At 41.1% G+C, this 25,975-nt stretch overlaps 1 protein-coding gene across 4 annotated transcripts in view; it reads left to right on the forward strand.

Moving 5' to 3' along the window:
• The first annotated feature begins 3,411 nt into the window (after nucleotides 1-3,411).
• The window catches only part of CNTN6 (contactin 6), a 150,768-nt gene continuing 128,204 nt past the window's right edge, over nucleotides 3,412-25,975 (forward strand). For all 4 annotated transcript variants that reach the window (XM_052778388.1, XM_052778389.1, XM_052778391.1 and 1 more), the window contains exon 1: nucleotides 3,412-3,969. The gene's annotated coding sequence lies outside the window, so the exon portion shown is untranslated. The remainder of the gene's footprint in view (nucleotides 3,970-25,975) is intronic.

The raw sequence follows: 25,975 nt of genomic DNA on the forward strand, positions 1-25,975 counted from the left end.
TTCAGGAATTCCACATGACAAAGGTGAATGAATTTATAATTACTTAGCTTACTTCCATATCAAAAAAATTGCAAAGGTGCATTCATTTAGCATTTAGTTTGCAATTACTGTGTGTTGCAATTTATTTTAGAATACATCTAACAGGATTGAGAGGAAACTCAGCCAATAATTTGAAAAGTAATTACCTGCCGGCAGTACACAGAAATGCTGTGAAGTTTTACAAAAGCCGTGAGCAGTAGCTTTAGGTAGGGACTTTCTGCAACATCACACAGGATGACTGTGGTAGAGCCACTTGTTGCACCCAAACCTATTTAGTTAGTAACTCAGACCTGGGAGTTTTGCCTCTGGAACAATTACTGGCTAAGCCCTACAAAATTCCCTTTCAATCTTACTCGAGCAGTGCCTATGGATTCATAAAGATGATCGAAGATTTGAGAGTAACCAAAACCCTGTGCACAGCGTAAATGCCAAATAGCAATTTAGGTTGCTTAATAGATGAGTTTCGAAGCAGTACGTGGCACTGCCTGAATAAAGCACCTCGTGGGATGCAATCACATTCCTTTGTTCAAAGGAGTTTCATCTTGGGCCTTAAATTTTGCCTTTGTGATCGTAGTAACTAGCTCAAGGACAAGTTGCCGTTTGAGCACAGCGGAAAGAGTCTAGATCATATCAGTCCTTGATCTAATTCACTTTAAAATGTTGCTAAAGACATCTTGGATTTATCTGCTCTGTCTAAAGGAGAGATAGAAAAACTGACACAGCCACAAGAAGTCAGCAGTAAGCTGGAAAGCTCTATCTCCTTTTGAAGGCATAGTGACAGCTCTTACAAAAACCCACATGTATCATTTGAAGGCATCTCCAATTTTTACAGAGGAAACGGAGGAGTAAGTATCTTCCAGGCCTTTCGTCAGCAGAGTTTTTGCAAAAAACACCTTGGCCCAACTCCTGCTAATTCACTTCTGTCTTCCAGCTTATGCTCGAGGCTCTATCCGCTGTCTAGTTTATAGACCAGATCCTATCTTCAAGTTATTTTTAGCCTACAACAATGTCCTGAAAGGTACGCAAGGACTTTGTGCGGTTCTTTCTGAGCTAGGGAAACTTTTGCCACTCTATAATCCAGGGCCAGCTTTCAGGGTGACTGGAGCCCCATCCTAGACTGCTGATGGTGCTCAAGCCTCACCCCAGATTGCTTTATAACACAGCAGTGATTGCCCATGCTCTGACACTGTCAAAACCCAAACAGGAGTAGCAAGAAGGCTTAATGGTTGAAAAGGTTTGTTTAAGAGGCTTTTGCCTGCTGGAAACACAGTAAGGTTACCTATGTTAAGTAGGGTTCTTTGTTTTTTTAAAAAACCAAACAACTGTTAGACAGCTTTTTCTGCCAGAATATGGCAATTTTCAAAAGCAAAACGTTTGACAAAGAAATGAACGTCAATGAAATTTTGTTTTGAAAGAAAATTGGGCAAACCCACAACATTTTGGTAACAGTTGAATGTTTTATCTTGACCTTTAGGAACAGACTGTTTTGATATTCAATTTTATCATCACTTCCTGTGTCATTTCTAAAAGGTATAGGCATAATCTTTAATGGGGTATAATATAGTTCAGAAAATCTATATCAGAACTTCACAAGTTTTAATAAAAAGACAGTTCAGAGATTCAGAAGTTCAAAATTCAGATGTTTAAGTGTTACAGTCTTTCCTGAATGGAAACATGAGAACCTGAAATGAATTATCTACCTTTAGAGGGGACATTTCCAAACTGTTTCCATTCCCAGTTAGAAATGGGAAAGTTTTAACAGCATTAATTTCCTCAGCAACTGAGAATCTGTTCCCAGACAGTCTTGTTAGACAACCAATGCATAAGCAAAATCATTTGTTTTGACATAGAAAAGATTAGATTTTTAATAAACTTTTAAAATTGGCAATGAGAAGCTTGGGTTAGTCTGTTGAAGCAACTCTGTCTATTTACCCTTGATACAACTTAAAAAAAGCACTGACATTATTTAAAAAGAAAATTTTAATGAGGAAATACCTAAAATTCCATTTCAAATTTTATTCCTAATTAAAAATAGAACTGCTAATTATAATGCCTGCCTACTTTAGAAGGTGCTGCAAGGCTTAATTAATTGTCAGTAAAGCTCATTTCAGAAGCTTACACGATGGAAGCGTAAAATTGTTTATGTTAATCAGGAGGATGGCTACAAGAGCTCTGAAATGGGAGGGGAGCGCTCACCATACCAGTCCCACGGGGCTGTCATAGGATGCTTGGCACTTCTATGCACATCCCATGAGTTCCCATAGTCCTGTTGTCCCCGTTTTACAAACAAAGAGCAGACCAGGACAGCTGAGGTGCTTCCAAGGTCATAAGAGAAGTCCTCCAAGGCGGTTGGGTTGAACCCAGATCACTTCAATCAGGTCCAGCGAGCCATCCTCCTCTGCAGATGAACGCTAGAAACCTCCTTCTCTCCTCTTAGGAAGGCCATCACCTTCACCTTCTCTCCTGCTACTGTTACTTCAGCTTTCTTCAAGGGTGTCTCAACTCAACAGCCACCTCAAGTAAGAGCAATCTCATCGTTGCCACTCAGCAACACCTCTGCGTGGGCTGACAGCCAGCACAGGGGCTCAGTCCTGTGGCAATGAGCCACCACACCTCAACACATCCAAAACACATCCAAACCACATCAGGGAGAGGGAGAAAGCGGCCCCAAACGATCGGTAGTGTGGCAGAGCCGTCGAGAAGACACTGCCAAACTCCTGGTGCAAGTTCTCCACAGTCAGCTGTTGTGTTGGAAAATAAGGGGATGCACGAATGCACTCCCAGTTTATAGGTGGGAAAAATTCAAACAAACAAAAAAAAAAGCACACTCTTCCTCTTTTGTTGATTGAATTATTGTTTTGGTCTACTAAAGGCATCCACGTGCCGCTGAGTGCTTTTGCCACCCGACTTCCACATCCTCTCCACTTGCCATTGCTCAGACAGGCAGGCAATTAATCTCATTACAAACTAATGCATTTACACCGAGATTACATTAAAATGTTGTGAAGCAATGCCTGTGACACAATTGCACTTTTCTTGGCAGAAACATTCTGAAAACTGCTGTTTCCACTTCTATCCCCTGTGAATACAAATAACTTTTGCTTACTAACAGAAAGGCAGTCCCCTCTCTGAGCTTTGCATTTGATCTCTCCTGAAGCAGTCCCAAGAGGAAAAATGGTAATCTAAGAAGGTTTGAAGTTTATATGTAATCAGGATTTATGTTTGTGCTACTTTAGACAAGCAAGTCTTCCTTTTAAAAAAAAAAAAAAAAATTTAAAATATGAAGGGGTAGTTAAATGTTTCAAGAGGACAGTCAGTGCTGGGATGTAATCTGAGTGTCAGCTCGCATCTTATGAGCTTAATCTTATGGAGCTCACGAAGCAATTGTGGGACCCAGGACTAAACAAAATTATTTCCATTCCTGTTCTAAACCTAATACCGAGTACTGACCCAGTTTTCAAGGAGAGAGGCTTCCGATTACCTGACAGGAGCTCATATTTGTACAAAAAGAATAGCAAGAACACATTTAATCTTTTATGCTACTAGTATGACAGCTGCGCTTTCGCTCTCTCAGCTTTCTTGAAGGATGATCAACGGAGAGCTAATTTTTATACGTTCAAGATCTCCAAATAGAAATATGCAAAAACTGTAGTAGCTCTTTAGCCGATTCCAGCACTAATTGTGCGAGTCCTAGCACGAGTACAACGGGAAAGCAGCGTATTTCACGGTTAATACCAGTGAAGAGACACGCAATGCTCAGTGGATAAAAGGCTTGTAGTCCCAGCTGGGAAAACAGTTCCATTATCTCCCAGCTGCATAGACCTTCCATACGGCTCCGTTCTGCCTCGATGAACACTGTGGCTTGCTGAGAGCTTGAAACAGTTCTGCAGAAAATTGTAAAGAACCTGAGACATTTCACTGTTAAGATCTGTAAGTACAGAATTGTGCTGTCTACTGCAATGTGAATAATGCTGGGGGAACTGCATTTTCTGTGGGCTTTTTTCCTTCCTCAGTAATTTTCATTAGCATAAGGGGTAGAGAATGAAGAAAAATTCACTGCTTTATTTATGCTATGTGTCTGTAAATGGCTGATGCTCCAAATGTGTACATTCTTGGAAGAGAAAAATGTATATAATGAATTTGTATGCATGTGAGGTCCGAGTCAAACAGAACAGGAGACTGTGCTAGTAACAGACACCACAGGTATATTATTTGAGTATACCACAGCTCTGTGCTGCAGTAAAACAGACAACACAGAGGATGACAGTGCTAATTTTGGCACTTTCATATGACTTTCTACAGCATATTAAAAGATGAAGTGGGTAATGAGAGCCTAATCTAATTTCTACCAGCTGAAAGTGTAAAAGCAATAAACATAAATCTTCAGGAAAATTTAAGTCCTAAAAAGAAACTTCTCCCTGTTGCTCATTTTAATGATTTAAAAAAAAAAAAAAAGACAATCAAGATCACAACATATATTGAACTTTGGTGTTTGCATCCAAAGATTTGCAAGAGTTTCAGTTTTGATGTTGTCATTTACTTACACTGTATGACACAGCTTTAAAGGAAAGGTAATACTTCATAAAAAGTTTTGGAAGTCTGTGGTTCCAGAAGCAAGCAACTGCTTCACTAGTTCTTTATGTTAAATTGTATATTCCCGTAGTGCTTTTTGGGTGAATACTTTGATTCAGACAGTTGTTGCATGTGTAAAGGGTCTCCTCCAACAGCTTTTGCACAGTCAGGCTCAATGCTAACAATTTACTGCAGCACTTATGTATCTGAATGATCAAACAAGATGCAAACACTCTGCAGCCTATTCAAATAACAGTTCGTTGTCCTTTTGTCAACACTGGAACCATTTTCAGATAAACATTACAAGTTAAAAATCAGACTATTTACTTCTATGGAGTAGCATTTCCTTCTCCCCTCCTTTTATTTTCTCCACCCCCCAAGGAGAGGGGAATTGTCAGACTACTCCCACATCCAGCATTTAGAAAGTTCTGCAAGTTCAGGGAGTTTTTGTGTGTGTGTGCAACTAAACCCTGCAGTGTTTGTAATTCCAGGCACCACATCACCACAAATAACCCATCTTCATCAGCCAGCTTTTGCTTTGGTGCTCCAGAGGCACTATGTCAGTGTTTCACATTCCATGAGTCTCTGCTTCAGAGGTTTTATGACACTAAAAAGTCCCAAATCAGTACCTATATGAAGTTAGCAACTACTGTATATCACATTTTATTGTGTAAAAAAGAAAAATAAGAGACAACAATGTATGCAGATATAGTTTTCAAATGCTGGTGAGGTACTGATCACCATGTATTACAAGTGTTACCTTCCATGCTGAGGATAAAATTATAAATAATATATAAGAACTTAAGTGCTTCAAATCAAATAGGAGACATGTCTCTTGTCCTTTTCTTCCAGCTTTATGATCAGTATTAAAAAGGTTTGTGGTGCATAATGAGCTACCCTAAAATTAATTTCCTGCAGTTGAAGCAAATATTTCCATCACAGAACAAGGTGCCAGCATCCCCAAGGGGACTTGAAACACAAAGTTGTGTGTTTGCATTGTGTGGGCATGAAGCACTATTTGTATTTGAACAGAAAATTTTCATTAGAAGGATGTTTGTCTCTGTCTTGTGAGTATATAAAAATATATCAGCTCTTCAAAATGGCATTCAAATTTTTCTTTTCCCTTAAGAAACCGTATTAGCTGGTTGTTACTACAAGACAATATTCCTTTTGTTTAAAATCGTGGCTGAGTTTATTCCAGAAGATTGCCATAGATTGCCTTCTACTAACCCCTGCCCTGAGGTCAGCTAGATGCTGCTCAGGGCTTGCTCAGGAAGACCGAGACACAAAAACCATCTTAATTCTGCCCTGCCCCTGGGTGCAGCCGAGCCCTTCTGACCCTCTGTGGAGGAGGAGACTTACAGGGAACGCTCTTACGGAGGATCGACACCGGAAAGTCTGGCTCAAAGTGTCCTTTATTCCTTCTTAGCAAAGGCTGCACTCAAAAGTTGATTATAACTAGGTACATGGGCAAATTTATAGCCTAGTCTTCTAGGTAAGAGGCAAGCTCCCTTTGAGAAGTGAAGGCACACAGAACTTCAGGCACAGTTTTACAACTACAACTACCTGTGCTGGCAGTTAGCATCTCTGGGACACTAAAAAACCTGCTTTGTAGGAACACACCAGTATTTAGATGATTAGGTGACCTTATTTCCATTCACGAACACTTCTGCAAATCTCTCTCACTTACACAGAATCTTTCTATGCAGAATATGCAAGAAAAAATACCACACCATAAAAAAGAGAACCGAGTATCCTTGAGTAGCTTAATCATGGAAAACAAAAATAACCCCTAGTAAAATAGATCAGGACATTGTACTTACACTTCTCCATCTTGCTGAGAAAACAACTAAACACAACTAGTGTGAGACAAAGCACCAGAGATATGGCAAACCCTACCTTAACGCCAGGAAGCTGCTAAACAGACCAGGTGAGCACAGAGTAAAGTGCTAGCAAGATATTTTTGCACAAAACCAAACATGAAGACTCACACACACCAGTTTCAAAGGTTTTAAGATCTCCAGACCAAGTTAGAGAGGAAAAGCCTGAGTTTTGCCATACCTTTCTTCTCTCAGCTCCGTCTCCGCTCCCTGAAGGAGCTGCAGCCCCTCCAGCCCTGGCGCTGCCTGGTGGGTCAGGTGCAGCTGATCAACACCTTCTTCTGCTTTTACTCTTCAGGACAAAATGTGTTTCCACCCATTTGTTCAGGGACTGTGAAGTTAATTGTCCCATCTTAAGCAAAGAGATAATTAAAGACTCCCAACAGCTGACTCCATTTTTAGTAATTGGCCTTACAAACTTGCTTTTTTGAGTTTTTTTCAGTAGGTCTCACTAGCTCTGTGACTTCGCTGCTGAGTTAACTCAGGTAACTCACCTCTGCCCAAGCCTAAAGTGAGGGTGTCCCTGTACCAGACTCTCACCTGTAGTTACAGTCGTCTCTGAGTACTGACACTTGCCCACGTGAGCGTTTTGGCAGAGCTGGATACTGAAATCTGCTAAGATTTGTTCCCGGGCAATTTGATCAGCTTCAGAAATTGTGGGAAGGGCACAGTAGGAGAAACACCTGGCTTAAAATGATCTGGTCTGAGCTCTCCCCATTGAGCGGGCAGCTTCCAGCCGGACTCGCTCCACGCTTTCCTCCTTCCTCACAACCCCTCTAAAGCCAGACAGAGGTTTGCATGTGTGCAAGGTCCAAAAGGTCACGAGATAGGACCTGCCTTGAGTCACCTGAAGAGGGAAAAGGACAAAACAGGAATAACTCTCCTGCTTGTATTGTACATGATTGGATTTTCATGAGTACAGCAGTCTCCATGCTCTGAGGACAGGAGACAGATGATGTCTCTTCTGTATTGCTAGCAGCAGCTGTGCAACATTTAATCAGGTTACATGTTATTGGCATACTTCCTGGTTTGCCTTTTATTTTTCCTTTCTTTTTTTTTTTTTTTTTTGGTCCTCAGTGACTCAGTATTACAAACCTCCTATATTATTACCCCTTGGGGTGATGCTGTGACTCGGCCAACCTGTTTTCAGGACAGCGGTGGAGCATGGCTGTATCCACGCTAAGGATGTTCTTTAGCCGTACCACCTCGCTTACAGCAGCTGCGGGCAGGACCCCGGTGGTACGGCTGCCACCGCTCGTATTCACCCTCTCGTCAGCATCCAAAGGGCTCTGGGGATGGGCTCTGCCATGACCTCAGGCCCTTTTGGAGCTCCGTGCAGGAGGGAGCGATGGGCATTGACTAACAGTCAGCGTGACTAAGTATCCAGGCAGCCACGTATGTTCTGTGAGATTTTATTGGGGAGTTCTTCTTTCTTTTGGGGTTTCCTGCAAGAGGAAAAACTCCACAGCGTGCAGTGCTCAGGAGAGCGACTGAGAGAGAGGGATGGGGAGGAGGGAGTGGGAGAGAAGAGTAATTTCCCTCACTTAGACCCTCTAATATGTTTCTAGCCTGTAAAGACAAGAAGAAATGGATAAAGATGGTCAGAAAGGCAGTTTGTTTTATTAAAATTCTTGACAGCATCTGCTGTAATGCTCTTGTTAAAAGAGATGGAAAACAGCAGAAAGATGAGAGAAACAGTGTTACGTCCTTGCTCTTTACACAACATAAGAATATGGGAACTAATATAATTGGCTTCCAGTTAACTGTTTTTATTAGCCATATACAAACACAAGTGACCCAGCTGCCCAGGTATGCAATAACCCTCTCCGGGCTCTCATCACACTTCCCACCAGAGGCACCTCAAACAAATAAAAAAGATGCTACCTAATTTTTTCTAAACTAAGTACTCATTTTTGTTCTGGACACCCTGATGTAATTACCAATAGGATCTATTTTATATATAAGATTCCTCAGAAAAAAATATGAGAACTGTTTTATATTTGGTAATGAATTAAGCTCTCCCATGGCCGTAACCAAAGCACAAGGATCCCATGCCCCTATCTATGGCAATGCCTTCAAGGAATCTCTTATTAAACTTGTGCCACAGGAGAAGGCTGGCTGGAAAACAAGGATTCTCTGCTATCGAAACTGGTGTAATTTTATTCATTTTCATTCTGGCTTGGAAGGGGCTGAAGTAGCCTGTCTCAGAGGAGCTGGTGGTCTGGGGTCAGGGCTATCATCTCATGTCTGCAATCTTTCAATATGCAAAAAAAAAAAAAAAAAGATTAGTGGTTAATTTGCTACTCTGGATTGGGCAGATTACCCTCTGCCGTTCTGGCTGAACCTTTCTCATGAGGGTTTTTCCAGGGTCATGAGGGTTTTTCCAGGGTCAAAATGATGAAAACCTGGGGTAGGTCTGCCCACAGCAGCCAGCAGTCTGGGATTAGGATACTCTCCAGGGGTACAGGAGATCACTATTTAGGTAGAGCAGAAATTTCATCGCTGCTCATAACCTTGTGCCTAAACTCCTGGCTATGCTGGAAGCTCGCTCCAGTAGTTTTCCCATATATTTGAGAAATCTTCCCACAGAAAATTTTGTCAGAGCTGGTGTACTTCTGAAGAGGTTGGGCTTTGATGAGAAGGCATCTTGCTAAGTACTGAGCGTGAGAGCTGTTGCTATCACACCGCACTATGGACCGCGTGTGTTCGTCTTCTCACAGTGCTCAGACTCCACTGCTAATAGACTTGGGGAGAGGAAGATTTTAGAGGATTTTAGAAGATTAATGAGGAAAATGCTCTCTATTCTGGGTAAAGGACATGCTAGGCTGGGTTGTCAGCAAGTGTGAGAAGAAAACTACCTTTCACCATGTCCTGGTTTCAGCTGGGATAGAGTTAACTGTCTTCCTAGTAGCTGGTACAGTGCTATGTTTTGAGTTCAGAGTGAAGAATGTTGATAACACTGATGTTTTCAGTTGTTGCTCAGTAGCGTTTAGACTAATGTCAAGGATTTTTCAGCTTCTCATGCCCAGCCAGTGAGAAAGCTGGAGGGGCACAAGAAGTTGGCACAGGACACAGCCAGGGCACCTGACCCAAACTGGCCAACGGTGTATTCCATACCATGGGACGTCCCATCCAGTATAGGAATGGGGAAGTGGGGAGCAGGGATTCGCCGCTCAGGGGACTGGCTGGGTGTCAGTCGGCGGGTGGTGAGCAATTGCACTGCGCATCATTTGTACATTCCAATCCTTTCATTATTGCTGTTGTCATTTTATTAGTGTTATCATTATCATTATTAGTTTCTTCTTTTCTGTTCTATTAAACCGTTCTTATCTCAACCCACGGGTTTTGCTTCTTTTCCCGATTTTCTCCCCCATCCCACTGGGTGGGGGGGAGTGAGTGAGCAGCTGCGTGGTGTTTAGTTGCTGGCTGGGGTTAAACCATGACACACCAGCACCTTTTTTTCTTCACGTCCCTGTGATTAACACCGGGAATAGAGAAGCTGTTTGGGCTGAAGCTCTGCACCAAGTTTCCTACAGTCAAATGAATGAATTTTCAGACGTTTAGTGATTATTTCCCCTTCAAATGCATCTTTTGCTTTTGTGCATTTTAGGCTTCATCCTGTCCCACTGCCTTGTCTGTTGTGAGGTCAGTCCACCAAAACTAGATCTGGCTGGACCACAAAATATTTGTCACTGTTTCTGAAACCCTGATGCACTGTATACTTTACCAGTTTAAATCCATTTTTCCCAGACGTTCCCTCTCAAGTAGCGCATACGCTGAGTTTGGCATATACAGCATATATGTGGTACCTTTGGTGAGAGAAATGGGGATTAAAAGCACTGAAGTTTCTGCAACTTCATCTCTTCAAGCAGTTTCTGATAATCCTACCATGAAATTACAAAAACAGCGGGACCAGAGCAAACCTCACTATAAACTGTGCTTCCTCCATTTGTAAAGGAATCCAGATAAAAGGTAGATGTTTATCACCTAAATTAGACAGCTGTGCCCCATGGACTATCCAGCATCCTGCATGGACTCAGTTTCCCACCCCTCAGCTGAAAACTCTCAGTCAACTTGGTAGAGAGATTTTGGGCTTGTCTGCAGTGACCTCTGCTCCATCCCTGCCTTTCCCAGTGTCTTACAGCTTCCAAGGAGCCTGTCCTTGAGCCAAGTAAAGAAAACCAAGCATCTTATTTGCACTGTGGAACTGTTCTCTGCAGAGAAAGCCCAGGCAGACTTTGGAGAACCATGCTGTGCATCCAGGCTGAGCTCCAGTGCAGTTGCTGATCATCCTTCGTGCCTCGATTGCACTTCGTTGGCATGTCTGGTAGCCATCGCTATTACAACTATTTCTGATGCTTGCTTTAGAGTTGGATAAGCCCTGGCTGGTGACTGCTGTGTACTGTGTTGTTTTGCATATCGTATTGTAGCTGGTCCCTGGTACTGCAGCATTTAAGCTCTCCTCAAACTGATGCCATTCTACTAATTTCCTTTATTCAGGCACTGAGCCCAAAATGGTTTTGTTTTTCTTAGGCTGATAATAGCAGGGAAGCTCTGCAATCACTGGCAGATCTGGGCACTGAGGAAATTTCTCTCCCAGAAATTGTTTTGTCTGCTGGTTTAGCAAGAGCACTTAGGCTGCACAGCAGGTTAGAGGTTTTACCCCTATTATACTCACTTAAACTGCCACCTTTTTCTCAGCACTGACATCATTAGCTATGACATATTGCTGAAGCCTCTCCACAGAGGTGACCCAGTCCTTTCTGGAGCTATCAAACAAAGCTAAAAGCCATACATATTTTTAACCCTCTCCTTTCCAGTATTACTCACTTTGAAGCTACTGGAGTTGCAGGTCTAATTTCACTGCCTAAACCCTCTCTGGTCCCTCTATTCCACTGTATTCACGACTTAGGTCTGTATTTTTGGTCCTGACTCACTTTTTCCACCCAAAGATCCATACTAAATAACAATATTTACTAACTATATAACTGTGTAATGCCCGGCCAGCTGCATAGCCGTCTGTTTGGTGAGGGCATAGCCACAGCGAAAAGACTTGTCAGAGGGATCCTCTTCCACTTGCAAGGAAAATATTCATTTCCTACACAATTGAAATAGGAACAGTCATTAATGCATTTCTTTGCAAAAACCTTGCCTAAAAAGTAAACAAAAAGACTCATTCTTCAAGGAGAGAATTCTTGTAGGACTAAATGTACTATAAATATTTGTTGTCATTGCTGTTTAAGCACCAAGCAACTCTGACCAGGATAAGGTCAGGCTGGTACCTGTGCGAACATTTCCCATGAAATACCCCTGACCCAGGCAGGAGATAGGGTATGGTATGGTATGGTAGGGTATGGTATGGTGTGGTGTGGTGTGGTGTGGTATGGTGAGAAATGGAGTTATGGTGAGAAACGGAGGTATGGTGAGAAATGGAGGCATGGTGAGAAATGCTCCTCACTCACATGTGGCTGCCCGAAAAGTAGGTAACGGAGCCGTGAGTGAGTTCATCGCGTATCCTGAGCATACTCTTGCTTTCCACTGCTCAGTGAAGGTTCCTGGCTCTGGCAGCCTCAGCTGTCACATAAGCCTTTCTTTTCCACGTTTGGTGAGGGCAGCTGAGCAGAGGGCTGTAAGTTTCTCGCACCTTTTGGGCACTTTTCCAGATGTGTTTCTGCCTGTTAATAGGATCATTCACCCTCTGTGCTGCCGCCATGCCCCAAACACCAGGCTGTGCTGCCGCCATGCCCCAAACACCAGGCTGTGCTGCCGGGATCGTCCTTGCCGCAGCGGCAGGGATGCTTCATACCCCACTGCTGCACCTCTCCGCTTTCATCTCCATCTGAGACATCACCTTGGCTTTTAGTAGCTGCCTGAAGCAAAGGAGAATCCTGGCTTATGAACCCGCGCACAATTGCTGCAGTTCCAGCCAGGAATAAACTGCTCTTAACCTAAATACTCCTCTGAGGACACTGAGCTTGGGGGAAGAAACATAACTGTGCTGTATCTAGTGCGAAGAGGAATAAGTGAGCCTAGAATATACTGGATAACTTTAGGAAGACATTGGGAAAGCAGTTGGAAAGAGAGGGTAGGGAAGGAAGAACACCAGTGAACACAGCTAAACAATAATGGCCTCTTTATATTGTAGTAAATGCAATGTTTTCAAATAAAACATATACTACTGCAGCTATGAAGACTGTAAAGGCATCCAAAGCAAAAGCTTTGTCCAAAGGCATGCCATAGCCTCATACCTCAAGGAAAAGGAAAACTCCAGCGTGTTAAAGCCCCTTTCCAGAGCAGGGGTGAGGGGGCATGGGTGGGGGCTGTGGTTGGTGCTGGGGCCACCACGATGGGTGCTCCCCATCACCCCTCCTGACTGGGTCAGTCTGGGTGTTACAGGGCAGCAGCACTTACAGAAAACACTCAGTAATTTAGAGGACAAATTAAAGAGTGATAAAAATGATAGAACGAAGTAAGGCGGGCAAAGCTCATTAGTGCAACAAGCAGCATTGGGGGTACATTTTGATCATTCAAATCTGGCATAAAATGGGTGCACTGTGAGCTCATGCAGAGTTCACTGTTAAATTTGCAGGAAAAATATTTTGCATTTTAATGCAAAGTGCTCACTTAAGTGAGCCAGGATCTACCACTAAATCTTAAAGAATATCTGATAACTAGAGACTTCAGGGAAGGCTATTGGTATTTTGGGATGCTCTGAGGAAGGCTATGGGGACTGCTATTTGGTATTATTCCATGCTTGAGGTCTTTCATCATTAATTGCACAGCTTTACTGAGAGATTACTGGTTTTAAAGTTAGTCTTATTGAAGGTGTTGAATAATGGATGATATTAAACTTTGGGTTAGGGATTCAGAGGATTGATTTGGAAGACATAGGCAAGATATCCAAACTCAAACTTCTGTCAGAAAATGGTAGAATAAAAGTTATGTATGAAGTGTAAGAACTGACAAAAAGTACCTTCTTCACTGATTCAGGTAAAATATAAATGACTAACCATGTCACGATTTTACCTCTTTGTCTAGCTGACTTTCTCAGCAAGATTGATTCAAAATCCATCTAAGCCCTGAAAGGAATTAGCAGGAAACCACTTTGTTTGACAATGCTGAGGGGGTCGTTCGAGCAGCCAGAGCAACCAGCAGCAATACCCAAAAATAAAGCCCAAGCCCTGACTAACCAGGGGGCCCTGTTAAGTGCAGTGAAGTATGAGTAACTCATACAAACCTCTCACTCATACCCACAGACACAAAAGGAGTATTTTGAGAGGAAAAAAAACAAGTTAGAAACTGATCGTGAGATACAATAAAGCTGAATCACAAAGGTATCAGTCACTGGTGATTTTCTAGACTGGCCCACAGAAGGTTCTATCATCAATATTGCAACCTTTTTTGCTTATAAACAGGGCAAAATCAGACATGAAACAGTGCTATATACCATGAATGCCTGGGTGATCTCTGTGACCTCTGAATGAGTTAAAAGTAGTAAGGAAATGCAAGTACAAGTGCCACTGAAGTAAAACCAGGTGAGATCTTTTTTCTTAACTTTCCTTATGGGAGCTCATATTTCAAAAACATATTGGCCAAATCTGAATGTTGAAAATAGAAAAATTATTAAAAAAATGCATCCAGAAAAGACAATTTTAATAAAACCCTGTGAATAATCTCAACTCCAGATTTTTTTTCCAGTGTGGGGAATGCCATAGAAAACAACCCACATCCTGGGGCTGGGGAGGAGGAAGGGGCTCCTCAAGGCTGTGCTCTTCCATGCACCTCTCCTCTCCCTGCGGGGCTGAAAGCTTCTCTGCATGGACTGTAAAAATACAGCTTATTTTTACTGTAAGAAGTGGCCAGTCTCCTTCCTAGAGCTGACTCTTTCACCAGCAGCGTATGGGATTTCTTTCTTAACCGAGTGGTTGAAGCCAATATTTCAACTGAATGTGGGATGGGGTGTTAAGGACAGAGTTAGAAAAGGTGTTCAGAGGGCAGCAGGAGTTTAACCCAAATCTCTGTGGGCTGATTAGGGCAGTAACATCATGTGAGACCATCCTGGGGCCATCTCTTGCAACTTTTTATTGACTGTCCATTGCCACCATAGGCAGTGTTAGCAGCGTGGGGTATAGCAGTCGAGGCAGTAGCCAAAATTTACACCATCATGGGAAAAACAACCACGTCACTCACTTCAAATGGCCGAGAAACTTGAATATGGTGGACTGTGAGTGATCTGAGAGCTGACCTGAGCAAGGCCACATAGCGTGTCCTGCCTGAAATCCTCACGCATTTATTCAGAGTGAGGGTGTTTTTCAGTCTCTTATGCCTGGTCAACATCCATGGCCTTAAATATAGTTTTAACTTTATTTCTGACTATTTTTGTACATATTTTACTGGCCTCTTTTTTTGTATTAAGCTTAATGGCTGTATACACTATCACAAATGCATTGTTACCTGTCATACCATTTATACCATCTCATTTATTCTGGACAATACAGCAGCCCATGCTATAATTCATCAGAATCAGACACTGATTATTGAAGTGGGTAATTGCACAGGCTGTGGCCTGGTGATCAACTCCAGGCAAGGCGTAGTCCAACAGACAGGATCAAATACAATGAATGTGATTGCAGTGAAGGTGTTTGCCGTTGATAGGTTGCATTCTGCCATGCAACATAAATCACTGGAATATGGCTTGTAAAATATTGGTGCCTCAGTCTCATCCACCAACAGGTGTGTAAAATAATACTGGTCCAAATGTACAGCTACCATTGCCCTCTTCTGGATAGACTAAGACTAATTAATACCAGTAGTAACAGCCTTGTTTGTGCCTCACCTCCCTGCTCTAAGGATCAGTAGTTTTTATTGCATGTCTCTCTAAAGAATATGTACATCTGCAGTCCTTCTATTTTATATATATAAAGTCCTTCTCCTTTCAGGATATATATATCTCTCAAAGTTCAGCCAAATACAAAACATTACTATGAATCCAATCAATGGCCTTTCTCTGGATAAAGCCTTCCTGCTGTGTAGTCTTTCACCCATATTCTCCTGAATAAAAAAAAACAAACAACCCCCCCCAAAACCATGATGCCACTACCTAGGCTTGTAAATATCTCCATAGATCAGGGGGAAGCACAGAAAAAGGCCAGTCTTGAATAGGTCATTTTGGAAGATATGTCATGAAACTAGTATAACTTCTGAGAGATCGATATAATTCCTATAACATAAGGCTTTGTACAGGGGCAGGGAAGGTCACTGGAAGGGGCAAGTCAACATCTCTGCCAGTTTTATTTCTGATGTTGCAATGATATACCTTACATTTTTCATCTGTAGCTTTTACTTTGTAATTGCGCGTGTACGTCTGATTGCTGTCCAAGTCTAGAGTATCACTTGTTGGCCACCATAGGAACTAGTATATTGGCCTTGGTGAAACACAGTCTTGCATGCATAAGAAAAATATCTGTGTTCATGAGGTTAAAATCATAGCCTCCTTGTTCCTTCTTTGTTCCCATCGAGCACTGAAAGTTATTTCGTTTCAAGTGCTGTCTCGTTGATATCTCCCTGTGGATTCTGGAGTGCAAAAGGTCAAATGAAGATGGCTTTGCAGCTCACCATGATTCGCATTGACTTTCTCCCCCACAAAACTCTGCAAACTCTGCATTTCAGAAAGCAGATGATTGTGCAAAATGAACAGCGCAAACTCTTGATTTTTCACCCACAGTTCCAGGCAGCGCTATCAGTCATACAAACAGTAAACCGCTAACATCTCACAGTGGGAATGTGGCAACAGAGGAGCTTTACAGAATCATCTTGCAATTACAGCCCAGTGTCAGAAGCTGTTTCTTGGCTTTGTGGTGAACCTCAGTGCTAAGCTTCTTGCTGGAGCTGATTTGCAAGGTTTTCTCAATCATGCGCAGGGAAGAGACAAGGTGAACTCTAGGCTATTTCCAGGAATTTGATTGCATTGTTCAGAGACGTTTCTGGTGGCTACACTTTTAAAAAAACTGTAATGAAGATTTCTGTTTTCCTTTTATTTCAGTGTTTTGGAGAAACAGTAATGCTTTGCTTTTGGGTAAAATTCAAATCAATGCAAACCTCATAAGCCAATAAAATTTTATAGATTGTTATCCAATATGTAATTTGTTACACAATATCTATGTGGCTTCTGTTTATTGAGACATAAAGACTTTACTTTTTTTAAGGTAAATTTTATGTGAGAAGGGCATAAGAAGGAATAACCTTTCATACCTGTTGTGCCATAAACTAAATTACCCTTAACCTAAATCATTTATCATGTAGTGGCAGCCTAATGAGACCAAAATAATCAGAAACAAACTGCCTGAAATTTTCTTGAAGGGACAACTTTTATTTATATCAGCACAATCTTTTGCTTGTAGCTTCACAGGTTGGCCATGTGGATTTTACAGTGGATAGCATCAGATGCTCTGAGCAATCACTGAAGAAAACTTATGAGGCTATAAAGCTTGTGAGAGGGACTTTTTCACCCTTGAATCACATATCACAGGATGTGAGTGTAGAAGAGATGTATAGGAGAGTTGCATACTTTATGTTTATTTTCTGGTATTAACTTTCTGCTGGATGCGACTAATACAAGGAAGGGAAGGAAGCCTTCATTTCTCCAGCACATCCAAACAACAGCCTTAGGGGTACTCAAATACAGATTATCATGGCTTTTGTCATTTGGATCAAGAGGGTTGGAAAACCTTTCAGAAAGGATGATACCTACCATACTTGTGAAATACACTGTAATGTATTGTGCTTACTACTAAGATGTTCTTTTTCTAATATAACATTTCTCTTTGCAGTATACATTGGCCTGTACACAACATTATTTTTGCCAGTGTAGTTTCAAAGAAAAGGAGCAATACTTTGGAGTAAATGCAACTTTTTTTTTCTTTTTCTTTTTCTTTTTTTTTTTTTTGAGCTGGACACACAAGCATTAAAGAAGCTTTTACTCAGTAGGTTCTGCCTGAAGTATGAGTCCACTGACCTACAGACGCACACAGAGAGTATAAGCCTATTTACTGCAACATTGATTGTATCATAAGCTAAGTGAAGATCCAAATCTTTAGAAAGTTGATCCAAATCTTACTGAAGTCAGTGGGATATGTTTCCCTGACTTTCATAAGACTGAATCAGACCTTGTATGCTGCTTATTAGCAGCATTAATTACTCTGTGATTTACCCTCCACATAATGTAATTGTGGTTGATATATTCTGATGTGTACAGAAATTGAAATACGTGTTGATGATCTTGCACCCTGATGAGGACTGATTTGCTTATTAAGGAAATAAAAGCTAAAGATAGTGGATCCCTTCAGAGCTAGTACTTGCTATTTCCCCTAACAGATGATAGATTTTTCTAAGAGGAGCAGACCAAGAGAGGAATATAATCAATCTATTTGTTGCTCTTAGCCTAGAGCTGGTGAAAAACTTGATTTGTGTGACTATGTAGTAACTACATTGTTTCATATGTCAAGGAAAAAAATAAATAGTCCATTATTTAGATCATCACCAAGTAAATGGATGTTTTCAAGAATAAAATGCAGGTCCATCATCTTCTTCTTATCATCTCTATTCAATCTCCTAAACTCTTGCTGAACCTATAACATACACTGCTAGAGAAAATCCTGGACTGCAAGAGAGGCTGAGTCAACGATCAGAGTGACATGCAGTGTAACATCAGCAGAAGTTATTAGTGCCCACATGCAATTTATGAGTGCAATCAAACATGCGGATGACAAGAAGTTGGGGAAGAGCTGCAGTATCCCAGGAAACAATCTGCATTATTAAGAACATAACTCCGGTGAAAGTATGATTAGCATACAAAACTGCAGACACTTCACTTCAAGATCCTCCTCAATGTCTCTTCTTCAAAACAGGAAGCACATTTAAGCCCATTAGAGATTGAACTCTATTTTGAGGCTTTACAAATGCAGTTCCAAGGAAATGTGTAGAAAATTATTGATAGAGCAGCTTTGCAGGTATGCAAAACTGAAAATGACACTCATACATTAATTTTTCTGCAGTCTTTGGGATGGGTTTGATAGTCCTAGAAAAGCATCAGATTGGGGTTCTTCCAGCTCGTTTATAGTACACACTTCTATACATTCGTCTATAGCTTCAAATGGCAAAGACATAACTAGCTCCAAAGGTAGGCTCTTACTGGTATCAATGTTGGTATGCAAGATGAACTGGTCAGAACCTTTCTTAAATGTGGCATAAGGAGTACAGTCTCCTGAGCCTTAGGAAAAGGATACAGAAAGACTTCAAATGGAAACTTCATTTTGACTGTTCAGGTTTACCAATCAAACTACTCTTGCAAAGGAAAGAATCTTCTAATATGTAGTCCCAATTCAGCAAAACACCTAAATATGTATTTGGCATTTAATGTGAGAGTGAGCCTACAACTATAGCAAAGAACAAGCAGGAGCACCTGAAAATACGCTAGTTAGTAACTTCTGCTGCTAAGGACCAACCGTTCTACAAACTTGGCATTAGACAGACGCCAAAGCAGAGAGACTACGGTCTAAAGACCCTTTAAATTCAGCATTTTCCTTTAACAAGTCCTTATGTTCCTCTTGATGTCCTCTGGCTAGAAATCTTAGCAATGTTAAATAGCCAGCCTCCACTTTTGAAGATAATTTGCCCTAGGCACCTTTACAAAATGTAGGGAAAATTTTGGTTGTTGACTTCAATTATTTTTACTGATGTGGAAAATGTAAATGTGATTCCTTATTAAGAAATGCACTCACGGATTTATTGTGACAGAACATTTTTTCATGTTCTAAATCTATTTGCAGTTGTTTTGGCTTAAAACAAAGGACAACCTTTCTAAGAGGTTTGGGGAAATCACACGCTTCAATAGTGACTCCAAAAAGCAAAACTGGCTTTTGATAAGGGATAAAGAAATGATAAGGGGATAAGGAAATATCCCCTTTACTATGAAAAGACTGATTTTGATATTAAAGCCTGCTAAACCAACAATTGCAACGGTTTACAACAAACAGTTTGATGCAGGTATGAAACCAGAGAAAGTAAGTCCCTTTTATATCATTTTCACAAGGCAAAGATTGCTTCTAGGTTTAATATCCTATAGAACTGTATATGGTTGTGAGGGGCTTGAAGGACTGCATGAGTGTTATTATATGCAGGTTGGATCAATCTGACATTCAGGAGAGGATTTTGGAGCATTTTCAATTGTTCCCACTACTCTAGTACTATAGGTTAGTTTATACTACAGAAAATGCTTCTCCACATTGTTGAGGATTGAAATGTGATTAGCACGTGTGTGCAGACACCAGTACTAGGGGGTTTGTTTGGCAAGTGATGTGTTCTTGACCCGGTTGTGAATGTTATTCGGAGACGCTACAAGTCTCTATTGTACAGTTATAGGTATATTCAGCCACTTCTGAGAGCAGCCGGCAAGGAGGAGCTGTAAGAAGCGCTGGGCAGCGGCCCTGCAATCTGCCATCGTGAAATTGGACCAAGACAAAGAGAGAGGGATCATGCAGTCACCTAAGAGCAGTACAGCAAACAAGATAAAAATGAGAATCTGTTTCCCTAGATCCTTATGAATTAACTCATAATAGACTGTATTTTTACTCTGTTCTTTAGCAGTTAAAAAAGTAAGTCTGGTCTTAGATCCACATGGAGGATTCTGACTGCAGTATTCCATTCTCCTTGCATGACACAGAAATGCTTAGAATAGAAAACACAGAACAGGAGAATGAAAAGGAAATGAATAACCACTAATCATGCAGGTGAATTTTCACCATCTTCCTTTAACTGACACAACAGTAATATTCAAATCTTCAGGATCTTTCATTATGGTAATTTCTCTTGTTAATTTGTGAGTGCAGTGCAGCTTACCTTGATGCTTGGGAGTATGTTATGTTGAGGGATGTGCATAGTTCCCCAGCACCTAGTTATATTTTGGGGTACTTAATCAGCAGAATCATTTGCATAAGTGCTTTGCAAAATAAGTGCTCCTCAAAATGGCCTTGAGTAAGATAGCAGTGTGTTTAATTCACTACTATTTCGTTTTTGTATTATAACAGATCATTTGGCATTGTGCAATTTCCTCTCGATTATTCTCTGTGATTCCAACAACATATTTTGGTGCATAAAGAGAGTCTAAATGAAAGTGCTGAATAGAAGGGTATAAAAGAGGCTTCTCAGAGCATTGATGTTACAAGAAAACAGGTTAAAGTCCTATTAGCTTTCAATGTACTGTCTAATGGACGAGAAAACAAAGCAGAAATGAAAAGGAAGTTCTGCCTTTAGGAAAAAAAAGCAATAGCAGTAAAAATCTCTTGCTAAATATTTATATCCAATCATGGCCAGGTTTGATGCAAATAGTTTTCATGGACCTTCACATTTTAGACTTTTAGAATTGATATATTTTTTAAAAGTGTATACATAAATAAGTGCATCTTAATTATTATCTGTCTCCATATTAGGAAACCCTAAGTAAAATCATTATTCTTATCTTACAACAGATAAATTTATAGGCTTTTTCTTCCAAGTATCTTTGGTCCTGATTCCTAGCTGGTGTAAATTAGCATTTCTCCATAAAGTTCAAAGCTATTCCTATTTACATCACTGGAGTATCCAACCCTGTTTACCTGTCAAAAACCTAGAACACTTCCAGAATAGTAAGTTCAAGTTCAAATCTCCTTAGTGTATCCAGGAAGAGAAAACATTCATAAATACTGATTACTATTCAAGCTAACATTTTGCTTCTCTAACATATTCCGAATCTATATAAATTGTCTGCTGCATATCCAGCAGATGCAAATGTATGGGTACTTGCATGCGTGACTTGTTTGGAGTGCGGTATAATTATCAAGAAATTGAATCAATTTCTAACAAATCATCTGCCATGTGCAAAGCAGGAGTCCAGTAGTAATTAATGTAATAAAATGTATTAATGTTTCTCTCTATCTCTTTCTTTTACCCGCTTGGTGACACTTGATAAGGTCTGCCTTCTGAATGAGCAAACAGCTCATATATGAATCCTAGGAAACAGCATGAATTGTGGAAGAAATTCATTAATAAACAAACAAAAATCAATTAATCTTGGGCCTAGAATGACATCACACTTTTCAAGCAACTTGATACAATTAGTATATGTTATGTGAACTGACTTTGAAGGAACTTAGATATGTCTATGGAATTCTTAGCAAAGACACATTTAATTGTAGGAAAAAGGAAAATAGATTAGTCTTGTTTTAAATGTGCCAAAACGTTCTCTGTAATAAAAGGAATCTCTAAACTTGTGCTTATATTTAGATCGGGTTAACATGTGGTTCTCCGTATATATTCAAATACACAGCTCATAATCAAGTTTTCTTCTCAAATTACCACTTTAAATAGAAAAAAAGAAGTCTGTAAGTTAGACTATGATTTGAAACACGATCAGCTTCTAAAAATCAAAACAGCGCTTAATGTCTGATGTGTGGCAAGTTGTTAAAGACAGACATGGCTACTTAGATTTATTAAACACTAATAAATCATTTACCTTCAGAGCCTTACTTGAGAATAGCAGACCTTCTCTACACCCAGTTCAGACTGGCTTGGGCAGGGAAGCATCACCCAATTCCCACCCCTCGCCTTTCCTCCTCTCTGGCTTAGCTGGTGCATCGACTACCGCCCTTGGGCAGGCAGAACCCTTCACGCGTGCATCTTCGTCTCACAGGTGTGAAGACAAAGTCGTTTCGAGCAGCTCGCTCTGGCACTGCTGCTCAGACCGGGCCACGTGCGGGTGCTGCGGGTGAGGACAAGGCTGCGGGCTCCTGTCCTCTCTGCCTTGCCCTGGAAGGAGAAAATACTCAGTGGTTGTTTCCTGACGGCTTTCATGATCAGCCTTTGCAAAGACTAGGTATGGTTTGCATGGGAAGAGCTGGCATAGATCATTTTTTCAGGACTGAATGTGCAGACAAGGACAAATCAGTCCGATTTTTCATATTCAAACCAAGAGCATAGCTGAAATACAAGACCTGTGCTATCATTTCACTGGGCAAAGGCTTAGGACTCTAAGCTCTTCTGGCCACTGTGCTGTTTGCAGATTACTCAGGGTTTAGGTCTTCTGGCTTGCGGTGAGACAGTTTGCGTGACACTCTGGCCATGCCACCGGACATCCAGTGTCACTCCCGGTGTCACCAGAGTCTGCAGCCGTCTCTATAGCTTTTCCATTCACAGCAGCAATGCCAAAGTGTCAGAGTCAAGAAGCTGCCAAGGAAGAAAGGATTTGCTATGCTACTGAATGTGTAAAGAGAGACCAAAATATTAGGGATATATAAATATAAGGGAATAGCACAGGGATATGGCCAATATCAATGGGCTGGTAGAGGACAAAATGGTGTTTTAATGACAGACCTTCATATGAGGTAGCTTTGCCTTGGTTATTAATTTCATTATTGTTGAGCCAGCCCGAGAGCCCTCTTCTCCTCTCTCTTGTTGTAGCACCCAAAACCCTTCTCTAGAAAAGGTACTCGGTATGGCGAAGCCATTAGAAACTCCAGCACTTTTCTCCTTGGCTTTTGTTTAAAGGACTTCTTTCTCCTTTTTTTTTTATTTCTGGATTCCACCAGCATCCAGTATATTGTTCAAGCAGAAGAGGTAAATAATTTGAATGCCTGTTGCCATCTCCAGATCATCTTGAACCCTGTCTAGACATTAAAACAATCTGTTAGCTGCACTGTGTATTCTACTTGGATATATCCCTTATCTTAAAATACATAGATTATGCTGAATTAAATCCAATTTCATCTAGAAACCAACTGATTATTTTCTTCTTTCCTCATTATCAAGGAGATTCTAAATGATAGCAATAAACAGAAATAGCATCACCAAGGAGGAAGGCAATGGTAAGGCTCATCATTTCATGCTGAATCATTTACTTGTTAAACAATAAGCCCTGAAATTAACTTTCCCTCCTGACACACATGCATGCACATATGCGTGCAAATAAAATGATTAGAGACTTCATCTTAGGCAAAAATAATGGCCATGTATGGTTCAGCTAATCTTAAAGTCACCCTGCCATTACAGTCCTGCCTTGTTCCTATTCATATTATTTAGTATTCAACTTAGTCTCATTGCCAGCTGGTTAAATTCATCTAACCTATAAGCATTTGTTCCACCTAGGTCAGCACAGAACTAGTCCTAACCTCCTTATTTATTGCTGCACAGCAATGTATGGCTATTACAAAATCTAAGTATTTCCTGACAGCTCTCTAGGGAAATCTAAAGTTAATAATTTACATTCATGGTACTGTTAATACTTTCTGCCAGGCTGAAGACCAGTTGTTAATAATTTGGCGGATTTCCAGGTTCTTGTCTAAAATTAGCTTTGGTTTCACTTTTTGTTTTATTTACAAATATTAACTCTGATCCATGAATTTCTGAGGCAGGAGTGGCAGGTGGACTGCCCGGTCCCCTTCTGAAGGCGTTTCTCCAAGCCCCTGGTTCAAAAGAGCATTTCTCCAACTCCTCAAAACTGAACTCCGCCGATGTTTTCCTCAACTGCACATTCACTCTGGCAAGAAAGTTTGGTGGATTGGTGGGTGTCTCTGCTGCCGGTATGCAACCATATTGCGTTGGCCACTGGGAACACCCATGGGTGTGCACCCCAAGACTGGTATCCACAAACCCCAGTCTGCATTAGGTCTTTGGTTCACATCTGCTTTTCTCATGCCACACAGCTGCTATTGCTCCTGGGGGGGTTATATGCTGCCGAGGTAAAGTTGCAGTCTGATGGGAGGAGGGAGTCCCTCCTTGGTTTGGGATTTGATTTTTACAGCATAGCCACCGTGTTATATCCTGCTGTAAGATCCTAGTGGGCACAAGATGCCCATCGTTCTTAACAGCAACTAGGAAGTGCAATGTCAGTAAATCAAATGTTTCTTTTTCCAGGGTAGGTTTTTTCAGGCACACATAAAAAAAACAAAACAAAACTTAGTTCAAAGGACCAAACCACTCACCAGCTGGTGAGTGTCTTGCTGCCTCTGCTACCGGCTGAAAGTATTTCAGGTGAGTTTAGATGTCATTTGCAACCCAAAACAAGTCAGTGTGGTCATCTTGTCTCACTGAAGTTCTTCAGGAAAACCTGCTGAAAGCTCTTAGAAACTCCCTGCCCCCATACCGCTGGAGTACCTTTAAGCTTCTCCTTCCTGGGAGAAGGAGAGTGTACCACTTGCCCAAGTCGAGAGAAGATTAGAAGCAATTCATTAGCACATTTTCAACAAAGGAGAAAAAAGGACTTTGAACATATTTCGCCGAAGTCTAGAAAGTCTTTCCTTTCCCTACAGCTTCAGTGCAGTACCTTGTTGTTCAGCTGAGAAAACCTCCTGCTTTTTTTTCCTGAAAGCGAGTCCCAAGACAACTTGTTGCCCTGTAAGGGAGTCCGAGAAGCAGACGGGGACTTCTGATGCACCACATAATTCCAGTGTCGTGTTTAATACCCACTCAATACCCTTCACAGCACGTGTTATGTCCTACTTTCTTTCGCACCTTGTGCCTGACACACTTTGTGTGCAAAACACATCATTCCTCCTCTTTCTCATTCAGAAGAGAGGATATTAAAATGACTAGTTTCTTAATAAACTGGCCACAACAGTACTTTTTTTAACTAGGAGAAGCTGCTAGCCAGGTGTTGCGATGACGAGCAACTGGTGCCCGTGCTGGGTTTGGGAGCCCAGCATTTGAAGCTGGCTGGCTGTAATTGGGAAGAATAACAAACAATGAGCAACAGTGAAATGAGAAAGAGAGAGATCATTTCAGATGTTAGAGCAATAAACCGCAAATGAGATTCTATGCCAGTAAATATATAATACATCAACAAGCCAAGAACAATAAAAAGAGGGTCTCTCTCAGTAAATGGCAAATTCCTGCTGCATACTGATCAAATGAGATTTGTGAGCCATTGCAGGGAAATCCCCTCGGTCATTAGCTCGATGAATGGGTGCCAAGTAAAGGCATCAGTTGGGTATCTCTTGCTGAGAAGTACAGAGGTTTGTGATTAGGCTTCTGAGAAACAGCAGTTTGACCCTGGGTGGAGTGGAAGGTACCGAGCAAGGTGACCTGAGACTGCATCTGTCCCTCCACGCACCGTGATTCCCACCATGGCCACCAGCTGGAGGTATAGATGTGCAAGAAATGCCGAAGTACAAACTTTGTTACTAAGGACATTATTTTGTTTGAAAGGAGAGCGCCATAAAGATATCACAATACCTTTAATATGGATTTTAATAAAAAGATCTGGGATATTAAATATGAAGCAAGCAAAAAAGATGAAAATGAAAACGGTGAATAGCGGCCTTTACGGTGGCACAAATTAAAGGGTTCCTGTGATATAAGGCTCATATTGAAACAACTGCTGCATGAGATCTTGAAAGAGGTGAAGTCTTCAAGATATCATTGTAAAGGTTTATCAGCAGTTCCTTTATTAACATCCT

This window comes from Harpia harpyja, chromosome Z (genome assembly GCF_026419915.1).
Source record: "Harpia harpyja isolate bHarHar1 chromosome Z, bHarHar1 primary haplotype, whole genome shotgun sequence".
NCBI lineage: Eukaryota > Metazoa > Chordata > Aves > Accipitriformes > Accipitridae > Harpia > Harpia harpyja.